The following is a 7,633-nucleotide window of genomic DNA, read 5'->3' on the forward strand; positions in this document are numbered from 1 at the left end:
CCCCACAGCCTGAGGACAAGACTGAAGGCGCCTCGGGCTCTCGCGGCTGCAAATCACCGTGGAAGTGGGCTTCCACGGCTCACGGCTTCTCCCTCCCTCTCGGATCTTGTGCAGCAGGGGCCACCCCGGAGCCTCTGGGCCCCTGCTCCCATCGCATCCAGTACCCGCTGCAGATCCACCGCCTCCCCTCGCCTTGGCCCAGACTTCGCAAGAACTAAGTTCGAGGTTGCCCCCAGTGTCACCCCTTCCCTCACCCCACCCCCTCAGTTCAGTTGCCGCCTGTCCCTCCCTCCCGCCCCCCCCATGAAGCTGCTGGTTCTGCATCTCCATCCCCCGCAGCCTATGACCTTCGATGCTGCCACCTTTCCCCGCACGGGAGACACACGGGGTCAGGGGGCTTGCTGCAGGCTCCGGACCCTGAACCTAGAGTCTGGTGTCCGGGCCGCACGGCGTAGGCCCTGGACCCGCACCTCTGACTACCGCTCTGTTGTGTGGTCACCTGGAAGCAGTGGGCAGGGTGGTTCCCATGTCGAGACTGCCCGCGCTCTCCTACAGCCCGGACTTCGGAGGGCCTGGGATAGGACAAGGATTCGACCGCCACGCCTGTTAGCAGGTCAGCGGTCAGCGGGAAATTCAGCACCAAAGGACGTTTGGCTCCAGCAGGAGCCTTTAATAAAACTCTGAAGGGCTGATCTGTTTCCCACGGAGGAGAGCTGGTCCGTTAGCTAAACATTCCTGAGAATTACATTCACGCGCTTCATAAACTATTTACAGCTATGCTTTTTCAAAGAAATCTGAAAGTTTCAACACAGAATAGTAATTGTACTCAAGAAAAATTGACGGATTCACAAACAGCACAAATAGCTACATGGCTTTGCTATTCGGAATAGAATAAATGTACCAGAATTGAGAGCAGAAATTGGCCGGCGTGGAAGGTTCACTTCAGCTGTCTTCAGGCGCTCAGGTGGCAACGCTGACTACCTTCTGGATGGCGTTACAGGCTGGGTTAGAGTAACTAATAGACCCACGGCACCCACAAAACAGAGCCTTCAGAAGGTTTTCCAATACGACTTTTATTCAACTTTTTGGGGCTCTCAATTAATGGGACAGCAACCAAGCCAGATTCACATTTGTATACTTTTCTTTTACAAACATGCAGGCAGTGACACTTGGTTAGAATAACATATATGGAAGTTCTTCATTTTTAAATGCCATATATTTCATATTTTCTCATATTTTTCTTTATGCATGTTGGCTATACTTTTTATCCACAGCACCTTTATCCCAAGGAACTCAAGTAGAAATCAAAAAAAGAAACTAGAGAATGGAGTAACTGAGGCATTAAGAGATCAAGGGGGTCACTGGGAGGTATGGAAAGTAAATCCAGGCTTAACTCAATCCAGTGCTGATCCTTGAACCACTAAATATCTATGAACACACTAGAAATGTGACATATTAATGGGCCAAAAGATTCACAAAGTAGTTCCAAAACTGAATTCTCCCAAACCCCATGAGGGGGCAAGGAGCTGTTTTCAATATCTCATAAAGCCTAAAGGAATCCTGTTAGAAACACACCTATGATACAGTCGCACACTAGATCTACAGTGTCCTTTTTTGTCCAAATCAAGTCCGTATATAAAAAAAGCTGCTTACGTTGATGAAAATCTCTGATGATCTTATCTATGTTAAAAAGAGGGAAAATGTGGTTCCCAGATAAAATCTTTTAATATAGGGTGGGAGGTAGGGGTGGAGGGGGCTGATGGTGAAAAATATGCAAACCATTTATTTCAAAATTTTCAATGTTTCAGCAGTCTTAAAACACAAAAGCTTGTATTTGGAATATCTTTAAAAATAACTGTTCTCAATCTATTTGCAGGTCTTCCCTCTCTAATTTCTAAATATTAGATTAAACAATCATCTAACAATATCTAATTTTAGCTCATTAGTGATATTTCTCAATAGGGGTAATAAAAAGGACTCTAAATTTCACACCCCACATCTATTCTTATTGAAGCACTCTAGCACTAAGGGAATTGTTTATTACTCAGCCAAAACCCACCAAGATTATCAAAAGGAGAAAAGATCTCCTGTCCTCCGCTTCTCAATAGGCCCCATCGGTCACAATGCCTGGTGATGTTTCTTGAGTCCATATTTTGCCCCCACCACTATGGAGCCATGGCTTATGCTATGAATCTCTCTCAGTCCAAACAAACACTGTCACAACCATGGGATCTTCATTTGAGATCCCCCAGAACCTTGAGCACACCCCCATTTACTGGTGACATTATGCTAGTGTTGAAAGGATACTCCCTACAACCCAAAACTGTGACGTCACTTAAGCAGAAACTCTGTTCAACTCTGTGCCCAGCCCAGGCCTGTCTCTGGCACTTACAGATACTCTCATGTTTGCTGGATGTATATTTCTTGTCAATCCAGCCAGCAAAATGCCCAAAAGTTGTTCCCCCACCCCCCACCAAGCAACAGGCACCACTGTCAATTTTTAAAGACCCCTCTGATTCTGTAACTTCCTGTTACAAAAAAAGTTCAAAGAAAAGGTTTCAGAAATATGACAGAATTTTAGAATTCGGGTTTTTTGCTGAAATTATGCTTTCAATAAAATATTATAACACAGTTTGCAAGATACAGTAAATGAAATACTAGTTATGATTTTATATGAAAATAGTTATGATTTTATATGAAAAAATAAGTATATCACAAAGAAAGTCTAGCTTCTCACACAACACCGAGCCTGTTAAAATGTCTTGTTTTACATACATGCAGAACTATAGTCAAAAATAAAGCAGTAAGAACAAATCTCCAAATGTCAGAGTGAATATAGTAGGTAACTTTGTTTTTGCTTAACTGAACACTCCACCCATGAATGTGGTCCTGGGATAAATGCCTGTCATAGGAAAGACTATATTTACTTGGGAGCACAGGTCTAACTGGTAAATGACAGTGGCTTAAGGTAGACGGTGACCCTAACACTCCCATTTTCCTTTGAAGACGACAGCATGGTCACTTTAAAGGTGGCAGTAAGGATACCTTTTTAGGAAACTATGCATCATTATGAGATACTGGAGAACTGGGTAGTCCCAGAAAAATACTTGGCTTACAGTTACACATTACCTTTTTTGATACTCTCTGAAGTCTAAACATTGGCAGCAAACTGTTGTTAGTCCAGTAGGTGAAGCTTTTACCTTTTGTGTCTCAAAGCACTGTCAATATGGTAATGGCTCCCGTGCAGGAGTTCACTTTTCCAGAAACCTCAAAAGTCATACCACATGATCAATGAAGACACTAAATGAAGAAATATTTTGGTCTGCTGTGCAAAATTAATGTACAAGAAGGTATTAATAGAATACCTTCATTTTTATTTCTTTAAAAATGATTATTTTAAGTGCCGTCATTTGATTTTCTAGCCTCAGCTAAAGAGGAGAAGCATAAAAGCAGGCACATGTGATGCCTGGCAAAGAAGAGATAGAAAAGCCACTGGAAAGAAAAATGAAAACTCAAAAACATACTATTTGAGCCTAACTAGTTGTAGACAACCCGTGGTGTCTAAGTGCATTACTGAATGAAACTGATGCTTGGAGTGATGAACTCACAGAGAAAGGGGCCTGGATGCCTCGCTGACTGTGCTCATATGCCTCAGGTGTAGACAGCCTTACTGGGAGGTGGGAGGGTGTGGGGGCGTGGGGGGGAGGGGAAGGGGGGGGACTCACGAAATAAGAGCTAGTATTATTCTGCCATATATGTAGTTTTTTCCCAGAGAATTGATGTAATATTCTGTAATGCATGTGGTGAAGTGTTTCAGAATACTTTTTATAAAAATGTTTTTATCAGGCTACTTGCAGTATGTGTTCAGGACAGAAATTTTCAGTGAATAGAAGATATACCCACTCTTAATGCCTACAGTGAAGTGTTTAAAATACTCTTCTAATGATGTTTCTACAAGTTACTTGCAAGATGCGTTCAGCACAGTGTTATTTCAGTGTGTGAAAGTGACAGTCTGTAATGCATGTAGTGAAGTTTTTAAGAACTTATTTAGTAAAGATGTTCTAAGGAGCTAATTGAAAGATGAGTTTGGCACAGTGTTACTTTTTTCCCACTGGAAGTTCTTCTGTAATGCATGTAGTGATATGTTTAAAAACACAGTTATAAAGCTGTTTCTAACAAGATACTTGCAATTGCAGTTAGAACAGTGTTATTTAGAGAACGAAAATGATGCCCCATCTGTAATGCATGTCGTGTTTTTAATAACACTTGTTAGAAAGATGTGTCTACCAAGCTACTTGGAAATTTGTCCAGCACAGTTTTATTTCAGTGACTATAATGCATGACCTGAAGTGTTTAAGAAAACTTCTTATAAAGTTATTTTTAACTAGCCACTTAGAAGACACGATCAGCAAGTGTTATTTCAGTGAACGGAAGTGATACCATTTTTAATGCACGCCATGAAGTTTTTAAGAACACATTTAATAAAGATAAAGATGTTTCTAAAAAGCTACTTTAAGAGGCATCCAGCACAGTGTTAATTCAGTGAATCGAAGTAATAGGCATTCAGGAATGCATCTAATGAAGTGTTTAAGAACACATTTAATTCAGATGTTTGACAAGCTTGAAGGTGTGTTCAGCACTGTTATTTCAGGGAATGGAAGTGATACCCACTTTTTAATGCCTGTGGTGAAGTGTTTAACAACATAATTAATAAAGATGTTTATAATAAGCTACTTGATAGATGCATTCAGCAGTTTTATTTCAGTGAATGGAAGTCACGTTTACTCTGTAATGCATGCAGTGAAGTGTTGAACACATTTAGTAAAGTTGTTTATAACAAGTTACTTGCAAGAGACATTAGCACAGCATTATTTCACTGAATTGAAGTGATAACCTGCCTGTAATGCATGTAGTGAAGTGTTGAAGAACACTTCTTATAAAAATGTATCTGAGGGAGACACGTGCCTTTGGAGGAGGCTTGGATTTTCCGGGACAGAAGAGGCTAAGCCTGCTGTTGGTTCATTTTGCAGCTGGTAGTAAAGTGGCTGCTGTGGTCACAGGCACGACTTGAGGGATGTCTTTTATGAATAATCAAAAACAGCAAGAGCTAACACCATCAGGCCAGCATTTTCAAACCAGAAAAAGTGGTGGAAAGAGAGGTTTGACCCTACTCCGTTTCAAGACTGTATTATTTAAGGCATAACTGAAACGTGCTGATTTGGAAGCAGTAACAAAGTTGCTTGATGATTCTGGAACAAAACTTGATTACCGTCGATATGCAGAAGCACTGACATTCTGGTGGCTGGTGGAATGCTGGCCCCAGGTAGTACACTGGCAGATGACATGATGTGTACAAATGTCTGTGTTCGCAGCACAAGAAGGCCTCGGGAACATGCAAGCATTTGCTCAGATTTTTAACAAGTTAATCAGGCACTACAAATACCTGGAGAAATGTTTTAAAGATGAAGTAAAAAAGCTGTTGTTGTTCTTAAAGGGCTCTTTTTTTTTTTTTTTTTTTTTTTTTTTTAGCTGGAGAGTTAACTGGCATTCTCCTGGAACATTTAATGCATCCATTCTTAATAGCCTTTATAATGAGACTGGTTAACGAAGGGGTTTCAACAGCTTTTGCTGTAAAAGCTCTTTAAATCATGGATGAATGAAAAAGACATGAATGCAGTCGCTGCAAGTCTTCGGAAAGTCAGCATGGATAACAGACCGATAGAACCCTTTCCTGCCAATAAACAGTGTCGGACACGTCACAAAGTATTTTACTGCTGCAGGCTTGAAAGAGCTTTTAGAACATCAGCAAACCATAGGAGCTCATAAGGAACTCCAGAATGAGCTTCAAGAACAGATACCCCATGGTGATCCATTTCAGGCTATGATTTTGTATGTCAAGGAGGAGATGAAAAAAAACAACATCCCAGAACCCATTATCACTGGAATAGTCTGGTCCAGTGTGATGAGCACCGTGGAATGGAATGAAAAAGAGGAGCCTGCAGCAGACCAAGCCATCAAGCCCTTGAAACAATACAGCCATTGACTTGCTGTTTTTACTACCCAAGGTCAGTCTGAGCTGACTGTTACTGAAGATTCAGGAGTATTGCTGTGACTACATTCATTTCGTGAAAGCCTTCCAGGAAACAGTGGTGCTTTTTTTATAAAGCTGAAGTCCTGAGTGAAGAGCCCATTCTGAAGTGGTATAAAGATGAACATGTTGCAAAAAGTGTCTTGGGAAAAGTGTCTTCCTTGAGCAAATGAAAAAGTTTGTAGAGTGACTCATAAATGCTGAAGAAGAATCTGAGTCTGAAGCTGAAGAAGGTGATTGAATTTTGAAACTGCACCCTCAGTAAAGCGAACAGGAGTTGTAGGTAATATGTCATATCTCACGTGTCCTGGTCATTACAACTTCCTACTTCCCTATAGCAAGCAAGACATAAGGGCTTTCGTGGTAAATTTTATTTGAACTGTTTCTATGGTTACTGGAAAGGTTCAGTTTTTAAACCCATATTTTAAATAGCTGCAGGAGCTTTAGGTTTGAATCTAATTTTGCATTAGTCTTTTCATTTATCTTCTACCTCCTGTATTTTCTACTCTAATAATGTAATTTAAGGTTTTACACAATGAACAGTTCACTTTTTCCCTGGGCTTTCTATATAAACAGATTTTTAGATATGATTTGGTTAAAAATAAATAATTATAAAAATTCTGTTTGCAAATTAAACTGTAAAAGTAAACAAAATGTATCTAACAAGGTACTAGAAAATGAATTTATCACAGCATAAATTCAGTATATAAGGCGTGATCAAACAATACAGTGAATGTTTAAATAAAAAATTTATTACAGTAAAATACACATTGCCTTTAATCCCCCTCAAAGTACTCCCCCTCACTTCAAACACACTTATCCCATTGTTCTTGCCATTTTCTGAAGCAGTTCTGGAAGTCCTCCTTCATGAGAGTCTTCAGTTGCGCTGTCATGGCTGCCTCAATGTCCTGAATCATTTTGACTTTGGGGAAGAGCCAGAAGTCACTTGGTGCCAGATTTGGTGAATAAGGTGGATGAGGACACACTGTAATGTTTTTATTTGACAGAAATTGCCATATACCAGAAGGATGTGTGACATGGAGAGTTGTCATGATGGAGGATGATTTAGGGCATACTTTAAAACACACCTTCTCTCTACCATAGCTCATACCCAACTGACTGCACCGAACAAGTTGAAACTTGTCACACACTGTTACTAAGGTTTGATGCGCTGCTTCCTGTATTGAAAATCCCTGCCTTTCTGTTGGATGGCACTCAGCAGCAGCAGTCACTGTATTTTGTGATCACGACGGAAAGGCTCCATGTCACACAACGCTTCTGGTACGGCAATTTCTGTCAAATAAAACCATTATGCTGTGTCCTCATCCACCTTATTCACCAGATCTGGCACAATGCGACTTCTGGCTCTTCCCCAAAGTCAAAATGACCATGAAAGGTAAACATTTTGAATCGATTCAGGACATTGAGGCAGCCATGACAGTGCAACTAAAGGCACTCACGAAAGAGGACTTCCAGAGCTGCTTCAGAAAGTGGCAAGAATGATGGGATAAGTGTGTTTGAGGGAGTATTTTGAGGGGGATTAAT

At 40.8% G+C, this 7,633-nt stretch overlaps 1 pseudogene; it reads left to right on the forward strand.

Moving 5' to 3' along the window:
• The first annotated feature begins 5,074 nt into the window (after window positions 1–5,074).
• Window positions 5,075–6,329, forward strand: LOC117021660 (basic leucine zipper and W2 domain-containing protein 1-like; annotated as a pseudogene).
• Window positions 6,330–7,633: the final 1,304 nt, after the last annotated feature.

The sequence above is a fragment of the Rhinolophus ferrumequinum genome, chromosome 4 (assembly GCF_004115265.2).
Source record: "Rhinolophus ferrumequinum isolate MPI-CBG mRhiFer1 chromosome 4, mRhiFer1_v1.p, whole genome shotgun sequence".
NCBI classification, from domain to species: domain Eukaryota; kingdom Metazoa; phylum Chordata; class Mammalia; order Chiroptera; family Rhinolophidae; genus Rhinolophus; species Rhinolophus ferrumequinum.